Source organism: Oryctolagus cuniculus, chromosome 20 (assembly GCF_051225735.1).
Source record: "Oryctolagus cuniculus isolate XC-2025 breed Fujian yellow rabbit chromosome 20, ASM5122573v1, whole genome shotgun sequence".
NCBI classification, from domain to species: Eukaryota; Metazoa; Chordata; class Mammalia; order Lagomorpha; family Leporidae; genus Oryctolagus; species Oryctolagus cuniculus.
Window position 1 is genome coordinate 32,973,438 of NC_142886.1, and position 26,787 is coordinate 33,000,224.

The following is a 26,787-nucleotide window of genomic DNA, read 5'->3' on the forward strand; positions in this document are numbered from 1 at the left end:
AATGATTAATTGGCATCTACTCTCTGCAAAGTGCCTTGAGACATGTATTATACAAACATCAACTTCTAGTTATTTTCCATCTAGTTAATAAACTTGTTTTAGCAGTTTTATTCCACTTCTATAAAGCCTTAACCAACTCATGTAATTTTATCAAATTTTAGTTTACTTATTTGTGATACTACTACATTATGGTTTATTACTAGGTATCTTTCTTTAGAGGAGTAAGCATGAAGAGAGGAAATTTTTGCAATAGAAATATGAATACTTAGTATTTTTCTATCTTTATCAGAAAATATTTTAGTTTAACCATTAGCTTATGTTTTTCTTAACATCTTTTCTTTTCCTAAGGTATAGGTATTCCCTTTGTGTGCCATCTCAATTAAACTTGTTTATCGAAGGTATGGAGTGGTAGACTTGGTCAAGCAGCACAATTAGGATACTCATCTCTCATATCTTGACTCATTCCTATTTCCGGTTCCTGATTCTAGCTTCCTGGTAATGTGGACTCTGGGAGAAAGTGGTAATCACACAAGTAGTTGGGTTTCTGTTACCCACATGAGAGACTTGCACTGAGTTCTGTACTCCTGCTTCTGGCCTGGCCTAGCCCCAGCATTTGGAGAGTGAAATAACAGATGGTGGATCTTTGAGTCTCTCAGATAAATGAAGAATATTTTCATAGTGTAAAAAAGTGATCGTAATGTTTTTTTCTTTTTCTATAAATGTGTGATTTTCCCTCAAATTCTTGATTAAATGATCCTTTCTGAGGTCTAATCTGTTTAAATAGTTAAATTCAAATTCTCTTTTTCTCCTAAAGTTAAATTGTATTATATATAGATAAATAGCATAATGAAAGTCAGTATATAAAATTGACATCAAATATGTCATACTGGAGACATTGTTTATTTTCAGTTCACAAAACTTCAGTTCTTATTAACTTTAAAAGCATCCTAGATGCTATAAATGATCTAACAAATGATAAAATTCCTATTTTTAAATTGATCAATTGTTTTCAAGTGGGTTTTGAATGGAGAGAGAAACAGAGAAGATTGGCTTGAAGATTCATTGAGATGCATAGTATCCCAGTGAGGCAATGGGTGATTTGGTTCATTGTCATTACTAAGATCCTCTTCTCTTTACATTAGTTTAATTTAGGACAGTGTTTCCTAAACTTTCAACAAGAAACTCAGTACCACCAATGTAAGTAAATGTTATTAGGCTCAACAATACTCAGCTTTTTCAAAGATACTAACAGTGATATTAAACCTATTTACAGGTGTTTTTATAATTACAATCAAATTTCACTTGAGATACTTTATCTTTTGTGCTTCTAGTTTTTTGTGTCAGTATCTTGTCTCTTATTTATCTAACACCTAATTTCTTGTGAAAAAAATATATATTTAATATATTTAAAAATATTACTCCCAAAATTGTCTAAAATGTTACTATCCCATTAATACTCCTAAGACCTTATAGAGAACCAAAGCAATCAAAACATGTGAAATAAATTTGGCATCAGTAGGCAGACCCTGGAGTTCCCCCTCAGGATCAGTAGCCTCAAGCCAGGTAAGGCAAGGGAGGTAGTCACCACGTGCTGCTGCTTCTGCTCGGACTTGTGGGTGGAGGTGGCCAACCAGGGTTTGTTCCAGCCACCCCCAGGGAAGCAGTGATGGAGACCTTGGGCTCTAAAACCAGACCCTCTGGGTGCAAGTTCCAGCTGTACGTCTACCACTGTGTACCTTCGCCAAGTGACTTCACCTCTCTGTGCCTTGCTTTCCATGATGTAAAGTGCAAATGAAAAGCTGCAGACATTGTCAAAACTGAGACATAGAGGGTCCTACAGTGCAGGCAGTGCAGAGAGGGTCCTACAGTGCAGGCAGCACTTGGTGAGTGTTTGCTCTCATTACCCTCTTCCAGCTTTGCATGCAAAGTTTAGTTCTTTTATGATCAGAGGCTTGATATGTGTAAGAAATTACAGCGGAGACCCAGAGGTGAGGGACTAACTGCCAGGATCTTAGCATAAGTCCTAGTGGGACTTGTAAAAACTCAGGTTTATCAAAAAAAAAAAAAAAAAAAAAAAAAAGAAATCTCAGTTTCAGGCCCTGTTGTCTTTACAAGCACCACCATCTCACAGATGAGTAAAATGAAGCATAGACGGAGTGGCCTGGCCTGAGTACTCATGAGAAGAGATCCGCGAACCAAGGCTCCTCAGAGAACAGGTGGTCTATATTAGTGTATGAAAGCTTCGAAGAGCAGAGTAGGGTCTAGAGGGGTAGAACACCTCATCTAAAAACTGTTCTGCCCATGGAGTGCAAACTGGGTAATTACTACATGGGAACATATGAAAGTGTGTTTATTTTGGTGTCTGTGTGAATAGCACAGGGTGTGGTTTGACAATTGGACTGGAGGTGTGATATCTGATAGGCTTTGAAAAGCCAGCATTCCACACCTCTTCATTTGGACATCGCTCCTTGGAGTATGCATGGGCTGTGACCTAATAAGTTCTGGACATAAACTGCCTCAAAAGATGATTTTCTATAGGGACTCTTGTATGCTCAAGTCCCACAGAATTCGAATCATCCCCTGATGAACAAAACTGTCTCAAATTATTGCCCACGGATCTGTGCTTGGGCTAGTGAGGGATGGAAGTAACAGCCGCTGGCCCAGTGGACCAAGGCCTGCAATTCACAGCAGAGGAAAGATTTCAGTAGCAGAAGGTTCATTCATCAGAGCTTCACTCTGAGATGTTGCAGTTTGGAGCTCAGAGCCAAAAGCACCTGTGAGGGGTTACCATGGAAGCAGGGGTTTATCCACTGCTGCTCCCCAGCCTGGTCCTCCACTGCTGTCTCCTGCGCTCTTATCACTCACTGTGTGGAGCACCTTGTCTCTGTTTCCCAAAGGCACACCCTGCAGAGGCCTGATCCATCTGCCTCCTTCAGAAGCTGATCTGATAAAGAGCAAGGGTGGTGCTGTGCATGTCCGTCCTTTGTGAAGTGACTCTGCTTTGCACACACCTAAGTCCCAGTCTAATCTTCTCAGCTGGACCTGGAGGTCTTCATGTTGGAATCTGTGTTGGATCTGTTCTGGGGGCTAAGGGGAACTCAGCTATGTGTCTGGACTGTTGGCCACTCAGAGAGGAAAGAGCACATGCCAAGGCCCGGAGGAGGCACAGTATCAGAGGCAAAATACACAGTGTGTGTAGAAGGAAGGGCAAGTGGATGTTGAAAAAAGTTTGCAAGGGACAGGTGAGGGAGAGTCCTGCCACATGGGGTTGGAGCCAGCACAGAATGGAAGCACTGGACGCCCACACATGGGCCGCTGAACACAAAGAAAATGCTAAGGGACTGGCATTGTGGTGAGCAGGCTAAGATGCCACTTGTGACATCAGCATCCCTTATCAGTTTTTACTTGAATCCTCACTGCTCAGCTTCTTGTCCATCTCTCTACTAATGCACCTGGGAATGCAGGAGACAGTGGCTCAGGTTCTTGGGCCCCTGCCAACCTATATGAGAGCCCCAAATGGAATCCCTGGCTCCTGGTCATTTGGGAAGTGAATCAGCAGATGGATGTTCTCACTGACTGACCGTGCCTTTCCCTGTCTTTGTATCACTTTAGCTTTCAAATAAATAAAAGACATCATTAACAAATGAAAGAAAACAAAATGTACACAATGGACAGAGGGGCAGGCCAAGCCTGCTTCCATGTTCCTAGCCTGCTTCTGGTTTCTCCTGGCTGTGCTCTCAGTTAGGGACGATCTTACATGCAGGCGAGGCTCCAGGGCCTCCTGTCACTGCACCTGCAAGGCTGCTTCTGAGGGGGTCTTTGATGGGCTTCCCAGATCACACATACACTGCCTCACTTGGAAGTACCGAGTAACTGGCACCCTTGAACTACCTTAGGTAAGACCCCTTTGTCTCTAATCCTCCAGTTCTCTGCACTGCTGTCTTTTCCCATCAATCCTCCTTCTGATCCCCTAAAACTTCTGGCCCGTTGCTAATGTCCCAACAGGAAGCTTACCTGTTCAACAACACTCATCCCCATGTGTTAGTAATTCCCTCGAAATTTGTCATAAACGCTTCTTTTCAAGTTCTTTTATTCCCCTTTTTGAAAATTTCACTTTGTCATATGTAAGTTTATTTTCTATTATAAACTTTTTTTCCTGTTTGCTGTCTTCTACATTTGGCTATTGGGATTATTCTATATAGTTCTACTTCAGATATTGTAGTTCTATTTTTAATATATTTGCATCTGTTTCTTTTTAAAGTTTTATTTTTCTGCCAAGAAATTTGATTTTTTTCATGCATTTCAAGAATGTTCATGTTACAGACCATAATTATTAATAGCTATGCCAAAGTCTTTAATAACTTCAACATTAAGGTCATCTCAGAGAAAGCTTAGCATCTGATAATTATTTTTTTCTTTAAGAACTTGACACATTTTTTTCTTTTTTGAGTATTGAGTAATTTTTGGTTACATCCTAGCTAAGTATAATTTTGTATTTCAGGATCAAGGTCATTAACAATTCTTTATAGTTTGCTGATTTCCTTTTCCTTTGAGAAAGCTGTCAACTCAGTTGGGTTTACGCTGTAATTTCTGATGTCAGTGCAGTATTGAAGCATTGCTGGTGCTGCTTTGATCCTACACACCCATGGGTCAAAGTGAAGCCAGGGTTAGGTCACTTCATGCAATTTCAGGGACCCTTTTTCCAGATCAACTTTTTTTCTAATGTTTACCCCCCAAATCTCCAGTTTTCAGAGTTTGGTTTTTCTGGTCTTCAGCCTACAATGTCAGGATTTTTCTCAATATTTTATCCCTCAGTAACATCTCTGGCCTGGTGATGGAGTCTGCAGCTGGGCAATATAGGTCAAGAAAGAGAGGAAGACAAAGCGATCTCCCCACACTCTTTGACTCATTAGGGATTTTTTTGGGGGGTTCAATATAGAAAGAGATTTTTTGCTTGTCTCAAGATTTGGCTTGTACATATCACGGCTTCTGCCCTCTGAATACAGTTCTGCAGCCGAGGCCCCCATTCGATGACAGATGGAGAAGGGAGAAGGGAGGGAAGCCCTTCATGCCCTTTGACCTGACCCCTTACCCAGAATGAAAGGACTAAGTCCATTACACAGTACTACAGAAGGACTGCATTAAGCTAAATCTGGGTGATGACGGAGGAGGAGGAGGAAAGGGTGGAGGAGCAGGCAAAGGTGGCTGCTCACACCTGAACGAACATTCAAGTTTGGCTCTCATCTTTATTCTCCCTATTAACTTTTAAGAATCCTAAAGAAGTTAGTGTTCATATTTTGTTTAGAAATTTGAAATCTATTAAATTTGATAAAGAGGCTACAGTAGACTTACTCCATCTTGGCTGGCATAAGATTCCCTCAAAATTTGTCATAAACGCTTCTTTGCAAGTTCTCTTATTCCCCTTTATACTAACAGCATTTTGTCCTGAATATAATGTTGATGTATTTATACACACTGATTTTTGTGTGGTTGTATCATGCTGTGTTGGACATTCAGATGAGTGCAATTTTTCCCCACTACCAATGGAAATGCTGTGGTTAATATTTTTTAATATACAAGTCTCATAGCTATGATTTTCTGATTAGTAAGGGAAATTTCCAAAGCAAACTTCTAGGGAAAGGCCATAATCAAATTTAAAAGTTTGGTACATGTTTCTATATTTCCCTTAAAAATGAAGCACCACTGATGAGGAGAGTATCTCCCTAATCTGCCCTCCAGAACACTAGACATGACTACTTTTTAAAGCAATTTCTAGTCTGCTAAGGGAAAAACAATGTCTATTAATTTGCATTTCCTGGTACTGGTGGATTGTATTTTAAAACTATAGATAATAGTTTTTGACTATTTTCTAAATTTCCTGTCATTGATATGATTCTGGTTTACAATATATATTTTATTATAAATCTTAATACTTTGCCACTTTTGATTTAATGGTTACCTTTTAATTTTATTCATAAGCTTTTTTTTTACTTTAGATTCCTTATATATAGTCAATCTGTTAACTCTTTCTTGTATTCTTTCCAGTTTTATGTTACATTTAGAAAATTTCTTTCTTTTAAGTAGGTAGGATTTCAAATAGCCTCTTCAATTACTTATTAGCACTTAAATTGATTTGAGTGTACTATGTGAGACCGGGATCTTATTTCTGTTTTATTCAAAAGTTTTGTAAATCTCATTCTTTTCCGTAGCCATTTATTAGTATAAGCATTATTATCAAAGCATACATATAAATACTTATTTTATAACTTCCAAGTTTCATTATTAAATCAATTGTTTGACTTGTTGTTATGTCAGCCTGTATTTTTAGTAACACTTTTAGAAATGTTCATAATGTCACTCAAACTCTAATAACTTGCAGAGTCCTTAAGTCCTGCTTGCTTTTTTACTAATATAGTTTTGGGAAATATCAAATAATACTCTTAATTTCTGAAACCAATAATGTGATTTCCTATGGAGGGAAATTAACAGGCACATGTTACTTGTTTTGAAATAGGAATATATCTAACTGACTAATGACAGGTTATTACAGTACATGAAGATCATGTTTGGTTGAGGAATTATTAAAAGCTTTCTCTCTGCCTTCCTGTTTTTAATCTCAAACCATCAACAAAAAAATCCATTGATGATTTTGAGCAGTTTATGGGGAAAACAAAGAATTGAGCTACAGAAAATTTTCTAAGTGTAGAAAACACTATGAAAATCATTTAATGTACTTGCTCTCTATGTATTAACAATTGTAATACAGCAGTACTTTGCTTGCCTCTTTATTAGTCTGAGTAGCCATAGCAAGATGCAACAGATATAAATTTTATTTAAAGAGAATCAGTCAATTAGCAATGGATGTCTTCTGAAACTGCAGAAGGTAAAACAGTCATAGTATTGATGGCATGAGGTTTAATACTTTTTGTATTTTGGTGTGATTCACATTTGTAGTCCTTGTCAACAACTGCATCTTGGGAAGCTGGCCTAGACTTGGGAAATTCAGGGTTAAGACTAAAGGGAAGAGAGTGAACTGAACCACAGGTGGAAAATAACATTGGATTCTGGCTAGATGTTGTGCAGTGGGAGTGTTAGCCACTGAATGCTGAAGCATCCTATTAAAAGTTACAGCTAGGATGATCTCATCCCATTTATTGTACTGGGAGAAATTATTAAATGGATGGTTTTCATTTGATTGCTGGGCTTGTCTTGCATGATTTTGTATTCACACTGCAGTAGATACAGACAAAGTAGAACATGAGGAAATCACTAGCTTTGAGGATAACTGACCTGATCCAGGGCTGTATTCATCTATAGCTTTACCTGGAATTCCACCAAGAAATGTGCCAAAGAATGACTTACATGAGGGAAAGAAAACAATTGAACAAAATACTGCAATGTAGTTGGAAGCTTAAATTAAATCTGGACAGAGTCAGGATTGACGGGAGCGTTTAGAGCTGCATAGAGTATCTATCTGTAGTAGGTCATGAGTGCTGGGAATTAGAAAATTCTGCAGTGATGTGTGAATGACAAGTACAGGAAAGCCAAACCAGAAAAACAAAATTTCTGCCTCAGCTTGTCATGGAAATACTAGAGAGCTGGCTTCGGGAGTGTCAGATTTAGCAAATAAAAACAGGCTATCCTGTGTTTGAATTTAGGTAAACAATGGGTGTTTTGCTAAAAATATTCTTTAAATACTCTGTGGGTCATACTTTCATTAAGAAAATATTTATTGTTTTGTAAAACATGCAACCTTAGCCTTGAGTCTTTTATTAGGTCTGGTCAATATACTCAAAGCCAATACTTTTTTCTAAGCTATCCATGATTTCATGTTGATAAGGGTTTCTTTCCTAGAATAACTAATCGGGGTCCTCATTCATAATACCAATAAAAATACATTGTGGAAATTATATAGTTGATAATAGAACTTTTTTTTTTTTTTTATTTATTTTTTTTTTTATTTTTATTTTTTGACAGGCAGAGTGGACAGTGAGAGAGACAGAGAGAAAGGTCTTCCTTTGCCGTTGGTTCACCCTCCAATGGCCGCCGCTGCAGCCGGCGCACCGCGCTGATCCGATGGCAGGAGCCAGGATCCAGGTGCTTTTCCTGGTCTCCCATGGGGTGCAGGGCCCAAGCACCTGGGCCATCCTCCACTGCACTCCCTGGCCATAGCAGAGAGCTGGCCTGGAAGAGGGGCAACCGGGACAGAATCCGGTGCCCCGACCGGGACTAGAACCCGGTGTGCCGGCGCCGCAAGGTGGAGGATTAGCCTATTGAGCCACGGCGCCGGCTCGATAATAGAACTTTGCAGTATGGATTAGTCACATTGGTATTTCCATAAATATAACAGAGTCTGAAATTCACATCACGATAGTCAGATTTCCATAGTTCATATGAACCCTTCTATACCCATTATTGACATTATTTTCATTCTTTAATGCACTGGAGGACAAGCACATACAATCACATGTGAAATGATTTTGCACATCTTGGTGAGGCATCATCCCATATTCATTTGTAGGCTAATGATCTATGGCAAGTACATGTATGTGATAATAGAAATGCAGAGTAACTGTGTTTTCACTCAGTTTGGGCTCTTTAGGTACAGTTTTTTTTTTTTTTTTGAAAAACAGTTAATCTGCAAAAAATAAAATATGCTTTGGTGATAGGCTCTAGCCAATGGCCCACGATGAAGTAAAGGCTGTAGATAACATTCCTTTCTCCCAGAGCCACCTTACACATTGAGTCATGAAGTCTGATCCAGGTCTTCTCTACTTGCCTGTCCCTGGACCAGAGCAATTCTGAAGGGAGTAGATAATGAGTTCATACTGTTGCTAGGATGAGACTCAGAGCTGCATCTACCACCCACTTCGACTTTCTTGATTGAAAGGCTGTGAATTCTCCCAGGTGGCTCAATCTCTACTTATTGATGATAATATCACTTATCAGCTGTGGCTGTAATAGGCTACCTTATTGACTTCTGCCTCGTCACTTCTGCAGCTAGCTCCTTGTCACAAGTGCCACTGTTCTCCATCAGTCTGCTTTTGCTTTATTGACTTATTGATAGTTCCATCCATCTTCTTCAAGGAGTTGACAAGCTGACATTTGACTCCTCTGTTGTTTTTATGTCCTCCAGGATGACTGCTTAAAGTTCCTGGAGTTTTACCTAAAGGTCCAGCAAGCATCCCACTGAGGGGTGCTTGAAATTATTTATTTTAAAATATGGAATTTTTTTAAAATAGCATTTGAGAGACAGAGTTACAGACAGTGAGAGGGACAGACAGAGAAAAGTCTTCCATCCGCTGATTCACTCCCTACATGACTGCAATGGCTGGACCTGGGCTGATTCGAAGCTAGGGTCCAGGAGTTTCCCACACGGGTCAGGGGCCCAAGCACTTGGACCATCTTCCACTGCTTTCCCAGGCCACAGCAGAGAGCTGGATCAGAATGGGAGCAGCCGAGATTCAAACCGGCACCCATGTAGGATGCTGGTGCTGCAAGCAGAGGATTAACCTGCGCCGCGGCGCTGGCCCCCAAATACGGAATTCTTGACAAATTGTTTCTTGCAAATATTAAGGTGCAAGAGGGAACCAATAGGTGACCCAGCAAGGATGACAAACAGCTTTAGAATGTTTTCCAGGTACCTGATGTGCGTGCCTTGTGATTGTTGCGCTAAGTGAGCTGTGTTAATCCCAGGTATCAAACAGAGGCAAAGTACCACAGGGATGTGAACTAATTCTCTGCTTTGCACAACATCAAAACTTTGCGAGAAAAGCTTCAACAAAAAGATTCTTTGATACTAGAAAGGAACAACTACTTACTTACTAGTATAAAACACATTGGGTTTGAAAGAATAACAACCACTTTTTTTTTCTTTTTAAGCTTATGATCTATGTTTATGCCTGTATGCCTATGGAAGGTGGGGAAACCATTTTATTGTAACCTAAGTCTGCTATATTTATAACTGTCCAAAGACTGATGGAGTATGATGTAATGGGTGCTTTTATGGGAAAGGAAACCCTGATGGGAAAGATTTCAGGGTCCACACAGTTAGATACAATTGGATGTGTTTTGTCCCATGTTTTCTAGCCCTTCTACATTAAAATCTTCTGCTCAGCAACCCTAGTAGATAAGTTAAGGTGCTTTATCAAAGGCAACTTGAATTATTGTTTAAAAAAAAGTTTCTATCACTCAAATGGATCACTTTAGGAATTTTCAGTACCTTATGGTTAAACTTCACAGCAAAAGTCTTCTGTTAAAGATTCATGTTATTTACTTGAAAGGCACAGAGACAGAGAGAAAGGGAGTAACAGAGGAAGATCATCCATACACTCGTTCACACCCCAAATTGGGCACATTGGCCGGGCCTGAATCAGACCAAAACCAAGAGCCAGGAATTTCCTCAGATCTTCCACTGGGGTGGCAGGGGCCCACATACTTGTGCCATCTTTTGTTGCCTTCTCAGGTGTGTTATCAGGCATCTACATCTGAAGTGCAGCAGCAGGGACTTGAACCAGTGCTCCTATTTGGGATGTCACCATCGCAGGTGTTGGTTTAACCCACTCAGATACAGCATCAGTTCCACAACACACCAAAAGTCTTAAGGCATTATCTGTCTGTTTTTTCTACTCCTCCTTCTTGCATCTACCCCTCTCCCTTTTCCCTTCTATCCTCTACCCTGCAGGAGGGGAGAAGTTGAAAAAAAAAAAGCAGCTGTTGATTATACAAAGATGAATATTATCATGTGATTATTATTTAATTTTTGTTAAAAATATTTGTTAAACATTCTGTAAGATGATTCTCCAGTATCAGATGGTGAAAACAAGACATCATACGTATAATGTAGTGTCAAAGTTGAGGCACCTAGAAAATTAGGTCATGTAGGATTTAATCCCATTCTCTTTGTCCAAAGCTAGTCTTATGAATGCTTCCTGGTTTATCTGCACCCTATGTGTGTGTGTGTGTGTGTGTGTGTGTGTGTATATTCCTGGCTTTTTTTCCCCCTTAAACTTTGAAGCAATAAGATCTAGATATCTTAAGCAGACTGTAATTTCTGGGAAGAACAATAAACATGAACTTTAAACCAATTTGGTATTTCATAATGATAAGAAAACGGTGCAAATAAAAGTCATTATGAGGAATGGGTAAACATCAATAAAGCACTCTTTATTTTTTAATCTAAAATATGACAACATAAATTTCAAACCACTGCTCCATGGTTTTACAAAAACAAAACTCCCCACACTCACCACACCATCTTTAACAGTCTCTGTTTTCATCATTGCTTTACTCTATAATGATGTTCTTTTTGGATTATGAAATGTAATATTCCATACTCTTCCTTACTTATGAGACAAGCATGTATCATGTACTTGACATTTTGGTTTGTTTTTCTTCTAAGACAGAATAGGAAATTCTTACTAAATTATTGCACAGAATAACAGTATATATGTTTAGCCTGATGTCCATAGCAATATGAACTCAACATTACTTTCAACCAGTCATATGAAGAAAGACATCCTCATATCAGGAACAAAACACAATTACATGACAATGTTTCCACAAGGCATTGATAAGGCATAACACATTAGAAAAACTCCTTGCTCCACAAAGTGAGTGATAGAAATTTTGAAAAAAAAAAAAAAACTGGAATTCTATTCACTGATGAAATATGTACACAGCTATTTAGCCAAAAGATCACCTCAATCTCAATAACCTTGTGGACCTCAGGTATCCATATAGTAATCACATTTATCTAACCAATTATCATAGTGTGAAGAGAGCGCTAAATTAGAGCTGGGAAATCGATGTATATTTGCTATGGTTAGAATACCTCAGTCAGCTCTGATTGCTACGCTGCAATCCCAAGCCCCAATGTAGTGTGTTAGGAGGTGTTGCCTCTGGTGAGGTGACTCGTTCTTGAGGTAGAGCCCCCCTAAGTAGGACAAGTGCATCTGTGAAATAGACCCAAAACAATCTCATTCCCCAATGAGGAATGAGGAGCCCTTTTGAGAAAGTGAAATTCATAAGAAACTGAATATAGCAGTACCTGATGTTGGATTTCCTGTTCTCCAAAACTGTATAAAATACATCTTCATTGTTTATAAACTACTCAATCTTCTTTTTCACTGTAGTTTCCTGGATTAAGATAATATTAATTCTCTAGGACTGCCATAAAATATTACTGTAAACTGGGTTTTTCAAATGGTAGTAATTAATTTCCTCAAAATTGTGGATGCTGAAAGTCTGGTCTGTAGATGCTGGGAAAACAATACTGCCTCTGAGATTCTGCATGGAATACTTTCATGCCTCTTTCTAGCTTCTTGCAATAGCCAAAAATCTTCGGCCATTCTCTGGCTTCCATTGGCATATGTCCAATTTCTACCTCCATCATCAAACAGTTGTCTTGACATTACTGTGTGTGGTATCTATTTCTGTCTCAAAGGCTTCACTTTTTACAAGGGTACATTCATATTGGTTAAGAAACCACCTTACAGTCCTAATTTGAACTTGTTTGTTTCCATAAGACTCTGTTTCTGCAGAAAGAGTTATAATATCTTACATTTTTATCTTTCGGTAGATACAGCTAAACTCATAATACAAACCACACAGTGCAGAGTAATTATGCTTCATGACCGCAGTTATAGTACTAAAACCATGCTTTGGAGGAGAAATTAGGAGTATAAGGGCTTTTCTCTAATCCTGAGACAGATATTGTCACTGGGGGCTAGGATAAGACTGCTTTTTCTATTTCTGCTAGTCTAGAAATTTATTTTTTTAAATGGCCATGATAACTTTTTGTTGTACACCCTCTATTTTCTCAGAGCTGATTAGATCATGCCCCTCAATATACTGTTAGGGAAGAGTTCAAGAATGCATGTTTGGCACAGGGATCAAGTCTCAACTCGGGATGCTCACATCATAAGTCACTTTATTCAAGATCTGGTTCTTCTTTCAGTTCTAACTTCCTGCTGATATGCACCTGGAAGGCAGCAGTGATGGTCAGGTACATGGGTTTGTGCCCATCAAAGTGGTCAGTCTTCAGCCTGACCCATTCCTAAGTGTTGCAGGCATTTGGAGAGTGAATCAACAGCTGGACGAATGCTGTTTGTCTCTGTCTCCTGGACATTCAAATAATTAGAAATTTGAACATAAATTAAAAGCAAAGAGTCTATGATTTCATGAGCAATGTACCTGCTGCATCAGCTTAACCTTTGATAAGAAAACCAACAAAGTTTCCGATCTCTTTAGCCAGATAACCAGGAAAGACTTGCTGATGCACAAAAGGGCAACAATCTGTAGAATCAGTGGCCATTAATACCTAATTACTTCTCAACTGACTAAGGTAAAAGAGTTTCGATTTATGTTGGTAAGAAATAATCATTCCTTGTAAGATAATCAGTCCTCAAACTGTGATGGTGTTTGGGATATTTAAGTTGAAGAAATAACAGAAAAAAAGTTACTAAATATGGGTATTTATAAAATAGACTGTCCTTCAAAAAGCAAAGACTATTGATGCCCCCTTTATTTTGAATACGTAGGCATGATACACATTTTTATACTAAAAAGCATTGAACCCAGGGCCCTGCACAAACTCCATTTGTCTGTCACATTGTAATAGATCAGACAGGGATCAAATTAAGAATAAGTTAGAGACATCCTGCTGCCAGGAGAATGTTGTCATTTACTGAAATTGAATAAAGCAGAAAAATTGCTCATTAATAATATTGGCCTGTAATTTCATATGGAAATAATTGTATCACTAAAAGACTTAGGTAATCCTTACTTTGTTTATACATTATGTTTTTAGAAACAGTATATATACCCAATTTATAAGGTTTATTTACTATAAATCACATAACAAGGATTTATTGAATCCCTACTGTGCTCAAATTGTTGTACATGGCTGTGTTATATAAAAACTGGAAGATGTCAGCTCAGAATTGTTTTAGATAATCTTTTAGCTTTTTGAGATTTTGCAATGTCGATATTAAGCAATTCATCACAAGTGTGAGAGAAAATTGCTTTAAAAGAAGGAGAAGCAAGTTTGGCCAAATGCTGCATTTATTAAAGACAGATCATGTGGACAGGTAATTCTTGCTGTTCAATGCAATTCTCAAAATTGAATTAAACCACTCTATAGCAAAGTTTAGATATCACAAGGAAAGCAACAATTTTTCTTTCAATGCCATTATTACTCTTCAAGTTGCCTATTAGCTTCCAAATACTTTCTAGCCTTTAGAAGTATTCAGTGAATTTAGGAACAATTTTTCTGCCTCTTATGGATAATTGGTCAATTAATAACATCTTTATAAATGATTTTTCTTCATTACTTCTGTTGAGTGAAAAAGACATTTTAAATTTGGGTTTTCCACTTGAATTTATTTAGGGATATAACATACAAACAAAAGGTAATAATATGACATCATTTTCTGCATTAATAATTTAATAACAATTAAAAATTAAATAGTACTTTAATAATAAAATTAATAATGCGCTACAGGAAGACAATTGCTAAGACACTGTCAAATAGACCAGGTAGATTGAAGAGGCTCTTCCTAGGGGACATGATGTATGTGACTCTGTCAGTAACATTATACTTCAACCCCTCTTATCCACTCCCTTTTTGCTATGTTGAGTCTTTGGGAAGAAAAATTGGAACATTTGTGAGCATAGTTCTCTACCTACCATTGTTATTGCTCAGTAACACTGAGCACTACTTTAAAAATATTCATGAATTAAAATAATGATTTACTTCCATCAAATCTTCTACACATATTCTTCATAAACTGAGTTAAAAATGTCATGGTTACACAGACTGTGTTTATTACACAGGCAAACCAAAAACTTTTCACTACCTGAATATTTCCATTTCACTATTATATATTCCAGAGATAATAGAGAAGCAATGAAAACACTTAATGATAGAATGCGCATCATACAAGTAATTTGTTGCCTGCTTTTCCATTTGCAGCTGGCATAGAAGAATTTGGGGTAACATATACTAGATTTGATAGACTATTTGGCCTTTTCACTACAACCAAACGATGCAAATACCAATAAAGTACTCATCTGATAATCTTAGTCAATTTTTTTTTTTAGTTCTTCTAAGTACATGATCTTGGTCTTTGAGATATTTGAAGAGGAACAAATTCATACTCAGGAGCTTTTCCTTTCTCTACCATCATTATCTTTTTAGTACCATTGCTCTTACTTTCTCCATTATTGACATACCAAGGATTTGAAGATGACCAAAAGAACTAGGATTGTTTATTAGCTGCATTACTTGCTCTCAAAAAAACTGAGGGATTAATAAAGCTTTTTATTTGGTATAAGGCATTTGTCTTTAATTATTTTTCCTACTCTAACCATCTTTTTCTATTGTAATTTCCCTTCCTAGCCAAAATGTCACTAATTGTCTTCTTTAGGGATTCTCATTACAGCCAATCTCCCAGGAATTTTCTTCTCAAGGGTCTTAGACTGGTCACAGATCTTTGTTGCAAACAGCAACAGCCAATTCTATTAACTTAAAAGGAAATGTAATTGAAGAGAGAATAATGAAGACCTCATACACACTAAGGGAAGCCTGGAGGGTCAGGCAGGGGAAGGGGTAGGTGATGGAGTGGTGAGTACTGCAGCCCTAAGGAAGAGTAAGGTAGGGACGTTGTTGGCCATGTTGCTAGACATGGAACCCCACAGGCACCATCACCACTGTAAACTCTAAGCCCTGTCAGATGTGTTCTCCATTGATGCCAGTGCTGAGATTAATTCTCCATTCCTCCATGGGATCAAATAATCCTCAAAATCATGGAGATTATTATCCAACTGGCCAAGCTGTCTGTGCTGTAGATTCCAGGAATCACTAGGTGATAGACATTTACGATTTTTAAAACACTCCCCCACCCCAGTGTAATGTCATCAACTCTTTTTGAGACCTTAATAATATTTCAATAAGAATCCCTTTTGCCATATAATGTAGTAATCATGAGAATGATAGAGATTCTGTCCACACTGAAAGTCATGGAGTCACTGAAGAACAAGAGTAACTGGGATTATTTTAGGTTTCTATTTATGATAGCAGATATCTTAAGAACTTTGCAAACACACTCACTACTGGGGTAAAGTTTTGTACACTGCAACTTTTTTTTCTGATACAGTAATATATCACAACGCTGCAAAGAGCATCTATGACAGAAATACATTCATCTTTGCATTTACTGTTGTGTGACTAACAACATTAATTAAGGGATTGTCATAGGATACGTCAACTTCGGAATTATTTTCAGATTTCAGAGTAAATTCTGCTACCACAAGTACTGAGTAAATGCTTGATAAATATCACAGGAATTGAATGTTATTACATTTTTACCACCAAAGTAATCATAGGAAACTGACAACAGTAGTCTTTATGAAAGGATAAGAAATCCAAAATCCTAATTCTCTAAATCAGTAATACATTAATCAGACTAAATCCATTCCTCTCACTGATCTGCTTCTCCTTTTAGTGGGGTGTATCAAAGACTGACTGGGTTGGGGATAAAGGGATTGGCATTTTCAGAAGTGATGCCTCCACTGTGGAAATAGTGTAGCTGAAGAAAGAGTTCTAAATTATCAGTTTTTAAAAAGCTGGTCTACAGTGTGAGTTGAAATACTAAAATATGTTGCTAGGCTTTAATAGAGAACTCCCACTTTGATTGTGGCCTTGTCTAAATAAGGTCAGAATTTGTGAACTCAAGAGGCTTCCATAGCCTTGGCAGCTCATGACAAGAGCCTTGGGTAATTACTGAGGTCATAAATAAGAAGGTCAATTGTTAAATCAACAACAGGAGTCACTGTGCACCTTCTCCCATGTAAGATCTCTGTCCTTAATGTGTTGTACTATGCGAATTAAAGGTAAAACTGCTACTCAAACAGTACTCTTACTTTGTATGTCTGTGTGGGTGCAAACTGTTGAAATCTTTACTTAGTTATACTAAGTTGATCTTCTGTATATAAAGATAATTGAAAATGAACCTTGATGAAGAATGGGATAGGCGAGGGAGTGGGAGATGGGATGGTTGCAGGTGGGAGGGAGGTTATGGGGGGAAAAGCTACTATAATCCAAAAGTTGTACTTTGGAAATATATATTTAATAAAGTTGAAAAAATAATATTATGAAATCATTTCAAGTTAAGGAACCAAAAAGTATAGTAAGGTAATTGTTTCAGAGATTTCTTTCAGGGAAACAACTGATGATGACAACAATTCTGTGTTAACAGCAGTGTTTGAATTTTTATTTGATTTTATCAAGTTTTAAATGTGATTTTTTGTGACTTATTTAAATAGTATCTATAGTCATCCAGCTGTGCATTGGAACCCCCAATTTTTTTAAAGATTTATTTTATTTGAAACACAGTGTTAGAGAGAGAGACACACCCACACTTCCATCCACTGGTTCATTTCCCAAATCCCAGATGTCTGTGGCTGAAATCAGGAACATGAAACTCTTTTTGGGTATCCCATATGGATGGCAGAGGCCCAAGCATTTAGGCCATTTTACGTTGCTTTTTCAGGCCTCTTAACAGGGAGTTGGTGTGGAAGCCGAGTATCCTGGAGTCAGACGGGAGCTCAGACGGGAGGCTGGCTTCCCTGGTGCCAGTTTAACCCACTGCAACACATTCCTGGTCCCACCCCATTGCGAGCTATAACTTAGTACCTGTTAATGTTTCCCTATCCTTCCCTCCTTTTCCTCCCTCCCTCCCTTTCCAGCCTCTGACAGCCATCAAAATCTTATTTCTAAGTGATCTCTCTTGCATGCTCTCTATAGACTCTATATGAGGAAAATCATATGATAATTAAATTTCTGACTTCACCCATTTCGTTATCAAGAAATCCAAAGTATTTGAATAGATAAATGTATTGGACATTACACAGTGTTTACACAGAAAATATGTACGGTCTCTATATATCTACTAAAATAGAAAATTAAATTTATGCATGCCCTCAACTCTTATAATTCCTTCACTAACATAAATATGGTTTTCATGTTTTTGTAAGCACATAGACTGCTATTCTTACCAGTTATCTTGTGATCGGTATGGACCTGTCAATTATTGTGGTCACTTTTTCTCAATAAAAGTGACATGTGTAAACAAAAATAAATTTTCATTTCTGTACATAATTTTATACATTCAGTTTTGTATTCTACCCAGTATATGTGGCACATCTACAAAAATCTTAGAACTGTATAGGGTATTTCATTTTGCAGAAAATGTATTTTATAGACTACCCATGTATATAATACATATTTATGGATGTGCACTAAAGTGAACTTACCTTTTAATTTCATTTTCCATGAGTTTTTTTGAAGTTTGCCTCTATGGGAGGGTTAGATATCCATAGTCTTCATTATTAGTTGAGTTATAACCTCAATAGGTCTTTTGGAGTCTCCAAAAGAACTCAATAAATAATGTGAGGATTTATTAAGATGCACTGGTTGACTTAGTAGATGTGACAGAATAAGTTCTATTTTGTTTGAACATCTTGGATAGTACAAGTAAGTGCAAATATATTAGTATGGAGGAACACAAATTTTGTGTATTTAAGAATTAACTGAAAGTTATAGGAATGACCCCCATAACTCAGCTTTTTTTTTTTTTTTTTTTTTTTTTTTTTTTTTTTTTTTTTACAGGCAGAGTGGACAGTGAGAGAGAGAGACAGAGAGAAAGGTCTTCCTTTGCCGTTGATTCACCCTCCAATGGACGCCACGGCCGGCACGCTGCAGCCAGCGCACCGCGCTGATCTGATGGCAGGAGCCAGGTGCTTCTCCTGGTCTCCCATGGGGTGCAGGGCTCAAGCACTTGGGCCATCCTCCACTGCACTCCCGGGCCACAGCAGAGAGCTGGCCTGGAAGAGGGGCAACCTGGACAGAATCTGGTGCCCCAACCGGGATTAGAACCCGGTGTGCCGGCACAGCAAGGTGGAGGATTAGCCTGTTGAGCCACAGCGCCGGCCCATAACTCAGCTTTGATTCCTTTTTGGTAACTTTTCTTCATTATCCACTCAACGCGTTTATTAAGCACAGTTGTACACAGTAGCTCTTCCAATTAATTTGTCTTCAGAGATACTACCTTTGTTCTTTTTCAGTATTTTTCCAGAGATGTTGTGGAAATATTTTAATTTGCATGCATACATGTTCTTTCTACTTTATGGAATTTTGTACATGGGTTCCTTGTTTTTAAAGCAAACATTGGTAGATTCTACATTGTAATGTACAGCTTGGATCCTAGTACATGAAAACATACATTTGGTATACTCCTTAATGGTTGAATGATACTCATACATAGTTTTATCCCAGATTTTTTTAAAGCATTCATTTATTTACTATAAATTTCTAGAAGCTTCTGTTCAGTAAGCTAAGTATTACACATACATAATTTTTAACTCTTAGTAAACTAATTATTTTAGTGATTTTGTGACTTTTAAAATTTACTGTATATGAGTGAAGTTGAACATTTTTTTCATTTGATTTTATACCCCTTGCTTGTCTTCCTATTGACTATGTTCTTTTTTAAAAGATTAATTTATTTTTAATATTATTTATGATATACAAATTTCATGATTTTCATACATACAGATTCAGGAACATAGTGTCACTCTCCAACCGCTCTCTCCCAGCCTCCCTCCCTCCTACTCTTCTTCCTCTTTCCTTTTCCAGTTCTTGATTTTTACAAAGATCAATTTTCAGTATACTTTATACTCATAACATGAATCATACACTAAGTAAAGAGTTCAACAAAAAATATGAAGAAATGAGCTGGCGCCGTGGCTCACTAGCCTAATCCTCTGCCTTGCAGCGCCGGCACACCGGGTTCTAGTCCCGGTCGGGGCGCTGGATTCTGTCCCGGTTGCCCCTCTTCCAGGCCAGCTCTCTGCTGTGGCCCAGGAAGGCAGTGGAGGATGGCCCAAGTGCTTGGGCCCTGCACCCCATGGGAGACCAGGAGAAGCACCTGGCTCCTGCCTTCGGATCAGCACGGTGCGCCGGCAGCAGCGTGCCGGCTGCGGTGGCCATTGGAGGTTGAACCAACGGCAAAGGAAGACCTTTCTCTCTGTCTCTCTCTCTCACTGTCCACTCTGCCCGTCAAAAAAAAAAAAAAATGAAGAAATGAAACCACTGTTCCTTAACAGCTGAGACAAAAACTGTTAAAAATCATCACATCTCAAAGTATCAATTTTACTCCTGTAGATTAACTTTTAGGTTATCACAGATAAAGGAGGATATATGGTGTCTGTCTTTTTGAGACTGGTTTATTTTACTAAGTACAGTGGTTTCCATTTGTATCCATTTTGTTGCACATGACAAGATGTCATTTTTTCTTACCATTGTGTAGTACTCTATAGTGTATATATACCATAATCTGTACAGTCATCACATAATGGATGTCTGGGTTAATTCTATCTTAGCTATTGTAAATTGAGCTACAATAAACTTGGGGTTATTGATAACTCTTTCATATGCTGATTTCATTTCTCTTGGGTGAATTCCCAGGAGTGGGATGGCTGGGTCATATGGTAGGTCTATATTCAGATTTCTGAGGTATCTCCATACTGTCTTCCAGAGTGGCTTTACCAGTTTACATGCCCACCAAACAGTGCATTAGGGTACCTTTTTCTCCACACCCTACCCAGCATTTTTGTTTGTTGTTTCTGTATGAAAGCCATTCTAACTGGGGTGAAGTGAAACCTCATTATGGTTTTGATTTGCATTTCCCAGAGGGCTAGTGATTCTGAGCATTTTTTCTGTCTATTGGCCATTTGGATTTCCTCTTTTGAAAAACATCTGTTTAGCTGGCGCTGCAGCTCACTGAGCTAATCCTCCGCCTTGCGGTGCCGGCACACCAGGTTCTAGTCCCTGTTGGGGTGCCGGATTGTGTCCCGGTTGTTCCTCTTACAGGCCAGCTCTCTGCTGTGGCCAGGGAAGTGCAGTGGAGGATGGCCCAAGTGCTTGGGCCCTGCACCCCATGGGAGACCAGGATAAGTACCTGGCTCCTGCCACCAGATCAGCATGGTGCGCCGGCCATAGCGTGCCACCATGGCGGCCATTGGAGGGTGAACCAACGGCAAAAGGAAGACCTTTCTCTCTGTCTCTCTCTCTCACTGTCCACTCTGCCTGTCAAAAAAAATCTGTTTCAGTTCTTGGCCCATATCTTACCTGTATTGTTTGTTTTGTGTTGTTGAGTATCGAACTCTTTATAGATTCTGGATGTTAACCATTCATCAGCTGCATAGTTTGCAATTATTTTTTCCCATTCTGTTGGTTGCCCCTTGACTTTGCTGAGTGTTTCTTTTGCAGTGCAGAAGTTTCTCAGCTTGATGTAATACAATTTGTCTATTTCAGTTTTGATTGCCTGTGCTTCTGGGGTCTTTCCCAAGAAGTCATTTCCTATACTAATATCTTGCAGGGTTTCTCCAATGTTCTGTAATAATTTAATGACATCAGATTATAGACTTAGGTCCTTGATCCATTTTGAGTGAATATTTATGTAAGGGGTTAAGGGTCTTGTTACATACTTCTGCATATGGAGATCCAGTTTTCCCAGCACCATTTGTTGCTGAAGAGACTGCCCTTGCTCCAGGGACTGATTTGAACTCCATTGTCAAGGATCTGTTGATTGTAGATGTGTAGATTGATTTCTGAAGTTTCTGTTCTTTTGCATTGGTCTATCCTTCTGTTGATGTGCCAGTACCAGACTGTTTTAATTATTACTGCCCTGTAGTATGTCTTGAAATCTGGTATTGTGATGCTTCCAGCTTTGTTTTTGTTGTATAGGATGGCTATAGCTATTTGGGTTCTCTTGTGTTTCCATATCAATTTCAACATTTTTCTAGATTTGAGAAGAATGTTTTTGGTGTTTTCATTGGGATTGCAATTAATCTGTAAATTATTCTGAGTAGTATGGACATTTTGATGATATTGATTCTTCCAATCCATGAATATGGAAAGTTTTGCGATTTTTTTGTATGTCTGCTTCTATTTGTTTCTTTAGTGTTTTCTAAGTTTTCTCATAAAAATCTTTGACATTCTTGGTTACATTTATCCCAAAGTATTTGATTTTTTTGCAGCTATTGTGAATGGAATTGATCTTTGAAGTGCTTTCTCAGCCATAGCATTGTCTGTGTTTACAAGGCTATTGACTTTTGTGTGTTGATTTCATATCCTGACACTTTACTAAACTCTAGAGTTCTAGTAATCTCTTAATGGAGTCTTTTGGATACTCTATATATACAATCATGTTATCTACTGGAGGAATAGTTTGACTTCCTCCTTCCCAATTTGTATCCCTTTGATTTGACTATATTGAATAGCAATGGTGAGAATGGCATCCTTGTCTGGTTCCAAATTTTCCACATTCACTAAGATGCTGGCTGTGGGTTTGTTATAAATTACCTTGATTGTGTTGTAGAATATTCTTTCTATACCGAAGTTGCTTAGATTTTTGTCATGAAAGGCTGTTATATTTTATCAAATGCTTTCTCTGTACCTATTGAGATAATTATATGTTTTTTTGTTTGAAAGGCAGAGCTACAGAGAGAGAGGGAGATACAGAATATACATCTTCCATCTGTTGGTTCACTTCCCAAATGGCCATGATAAAGCCGGGAGCTTTATCAGGGTCTCTGACCCTGGGTAACAGGGGCCGAAGCCCTTAAACCATCCTCTGCCACTTTCCCACACATATTAGCTGGGAGCTGGATCAGGAGTGAAGCAGCTGGGACTCAACCAGCATGTATATTAGATGCCTGTGCTGCAGGCAGTGGCTTTATTCACTATGTCCAAATGGTGACCCCCAACTATGTTCTTTTATTCTTTATTTGTTGAATTCTTTACTGGGGGAGAAATTAAGCTTTGATTATAATGTAATGAAAATAGTATCTCAAAAATAATTAAAATGTTAAAATCAATAAACTGTAAGGTACCAAAAGTAAAGTATTTTAGAGTATATAACTTAAAATGTTGACATTATGAAAATGCTCTCCATAGAGACATGAAGGTACCTGTTTCCTAATTCTCTCTCTAGACCAAATTATAATTAACTTTTTTTGTTCTTTAGCAAGTTTGAAAGCTGAAACTAGTACCAGGTATTTCATATTTTATTATTCTCAAATTGAGAATAGTTGAAATAATTTTAAATGAATGTCCATATAGCTACTATTTAGAATCTAACAAAAACATGTTACAAAAGCTTCCATATCATATTATCTGGTTCACTAGCATAGTATGTGGTTTTACTTTATTTTTCTCTTATTCCTAGAAAAATTGAGTAATGGTTTTAAACTTTATTTGGACCAATTTTTTCGTACTCTGCTTTTATTGAGTTTGTTTCTTTTCAGCTTATGTGTCTTAATCATTTTTAAGTTGTATTAGAGGAACAGATTGCATGTATTTAATAAGTACAATTTGGAGAAGGTAACCATACTTCCCTTCCTTCCTCTGTCCCCTCCTCAATCACCCCCCTTTCCTTCCTTCCTTTTTCTTCTTTAATTTTTGCAAAATCATAATTTCACCTCACTCCATAATCACAAGCTTACTGCACCTCTAACCATAATATTCAACAGGTAAAAAGAATAAAGACCACAGTTCCATTGGAGTATTGTGCTTTATCTCTGTTACGAATTCATATGTATATTTTTGTCATGTATTTAATTTTGTATTTCCCATGCAAAATTTTATCTATTGTCAAGCTTCATCTGTTAATATTTCACTGCTTCTGATTTATATATCCTACATAAAACTTTTTCCTATCTATTTAAAAGATTTTTATTTTATTTGAAAGTCTGAGTTACACAGTGAGAGAAGGAGAGGCAGAGAGAGAGGGAGGGAGGGAGGGAGAAAGATAGGGAGGGTAGAAGGGAGGTCTTCCATCCGCTGGTTCACTCCCCAGTTGGCTGCAATAGCCAGAGCTGTGGGTGCAGGGGCCCAAGACTTGGGCTATCTTCAGCTGCTTTCCCAGGCCACAGCAGAGATCTGGATCTGAAATGGAGAAGCTGGGACTCAAACCAGCATGCATATGGGATGCCGGCACTGCAGGCACTGGCTTTACCCACTATGCCACAGTGCCAGCCCCATTTTTCCTATTCTTAATACTATAAAATAGTCTTCAGGGGCCAGTGCTGTGTTGTAGTGGGTAAAGCCGCTGCCTGCAGTGCAAGTATTCCATATGGGCACCTGTTCGAATCCAGGTTGCTCCACTTCTGATCCAGCTCCCTGCCTGGAAAAGCAGTAGAAGATGGCACAAATCCTTGGGCCCTTGCACCTAAATGGGAGACCTGGAAGAAGCTCCTGGCTCCTGGCCTCACATCAGCCCAACTTCGGCTGTTGTGGTAATTTGGGGTGAACTAATGGAGGGAAGATCTTTCTCTCTGCCTCTCTGCCTTTGTGTCTGTAACTCTTCCTTTCAAGTAAATAAATAAATCTTTAAAAAATATAATCTTCATATAATTTATTCTCAGTTTATCTTTTATTTGGTTTTAATATGTCAATATCCAACCAATATTTGTTTTGCTTCAAGAGGAGAAGTGGGAATTCAAATTTATGTTTTTTCCTGATTATACCTGTTTATCCCTTATAATTAAAACAATCAAACAATGAATTATGAATTAGATTTTCGCACTCCATTTCCATATTTACGTATATATGTATTTGGATTTTAATATTGCCTTGAAAGCAGTTTATTTCAGCAATTGAAAATTTAGAATTTTTATTGGTAGTTTTTTACCTCGTAGTTTCACTTAGTCTCTAAGCATTTTCTTAGCTGTTCTTACTTATTTCATCTTCATATCACCTTGAAGATAATTTAGAGTGTTTGAAATCCTCTTTTGGTAACTTTTGGGAAGATTTTTTAAACATATGAATGCAGGGTGGTGGTGCTCTGATTTGTGTAACGTCTTTAATGCGTTATTGGCAGTGAGCTTTTGGGAGAGGCAGAGGTTCTTTTTTAATTTGAAGGGCAGAATTAAGGAGATAAAAGGAAGGAGGACAGAGGCAGGGAGGGAGAAGAGAAAGATTGTTTTTTGCATGAGCTTATTTACACTCCCAAAGCACTGCAGTGGGCTGGCTGCTCTACAGGGAAGTCAGGAGACGGAAACTCTATCCGGGTGTCGTCCCACATGGATGCAGGACCCCCAGAATTTAGGACATTTTCAGCTGTTTTGCTGGGAGCATTAGCAGGGAGCTGAATTGGAAGTGGAGTTGCTGGCACTTAAACTGACACACATATGGAATGCTGGCATGGCAAGCAGGAGTTTAACCTTTTGTGCCACAATGTATGGATTTCCAAGGGATGACTGGCATATTTACACTGCTTACTTTTTTTATACCAGAACATGGTGTACTTCTTATTTTTCTGGTTTTCTTTTGTCTTTCAGTGTCATTTTAATTTCTCTTCCTAGAGATTTTACATAGTTCTTCAAATTGTTTCAGTTCTTACATTTAAAGTTGTTTTTGAAACTGTCATCATTTATTTCATATCTTTTAGCTCTTTCACATTTGGTTCTGTGGAATATTTCTTTTTTTATGTATTTTTTCAACTTTGATTTAATAAATATAAATTTCCAAAGTACAATTTTTAGATTATAGCAGCTTTTTCCCCCATAACCTCCCTCCCACACGCAAACCATCCAAATCTCCCACTCCCTTTCCCATCCCATTCTTCAACAAGATTAATTTTCAATTATCTTTTTATACAGAAGATCAACTCAGTGTATATTAAGTAAAGATTTCAACAGTTTGCACCTACAGAGACACACAAAGTATAGAGTACTATTTGAGTAGCAGTTTTACTGTTAATTCACATAGTACAACACATTAAGAACAGAGATTCTGCATGGGGAGTAGGTGCACAGTGACTCCTGTTGTTGATTTAACAACTGACACTCTTATTTATGCTGTCAGTAATAACACAAGGCTCTTGTCATGAGCTGCCAAGGCTATGGAAGCCTCTTGAGTTCACAAGCTCTGATCTTATTTAGACAAGGCCATAGTCAAAGTGGAAGTTCTCTCCTCCCTTCAGAGAAAGGTACCTCCTTCCTTGATGACAGGAAGAGCCTAAAGGGAATATTTCTTTCTATGTAATAATGTATACCGTTTCTCAAAATTATTTATTTTTATAGATTAGTTTTGTTTCTGAAATCAATGACATCATTTTCAAAAATATATAATTTTTATTTTAACTTAAATTTTCTCCTTTTGTTATTTTGTGTGTTAGCATATACCTCCACAGTAATATTAAGTATTAGTAGAATAAAAATTCTCTTGCGCTTTCTGACTGTCTCTGGAATACTTTTAGTGTTCCCCTCATTGCATATTACAGTTGTTCGGGTTGATATAATAATATCTTTGAAAGAGTAATTTTACATCAAATGTATACTTTTATAAATAGTCATATTAGCATAGAAAATTTGAAATGTAGAATCACAAAACTGCAAACGAATATATATAGTAATTAAATAGTTTTATATATATGTTATAATTGTATGTGTATGTTAAGACAATATCCATAAATTAAAGCATTTAAAGTATTTCTAGATCAAATGTTTATACTGAGGGGCTGAATGGTGGCACAGTGGGTTAATTTTCCGCCTGTGACCCTGCCATCCCATGTAAGTGCTGGTTCAATGCCCGGATGCTTTATTTTGGTTCTAGCTCCCTGCTAATGAGCCTTCAAAGGCAGTAGAAGATGCTTGGGCCTCTTCTACTCACATAAGGGACCCAGATGGAGTTTCTCTGGCAGTAGCTGCCATTCAGGGAAA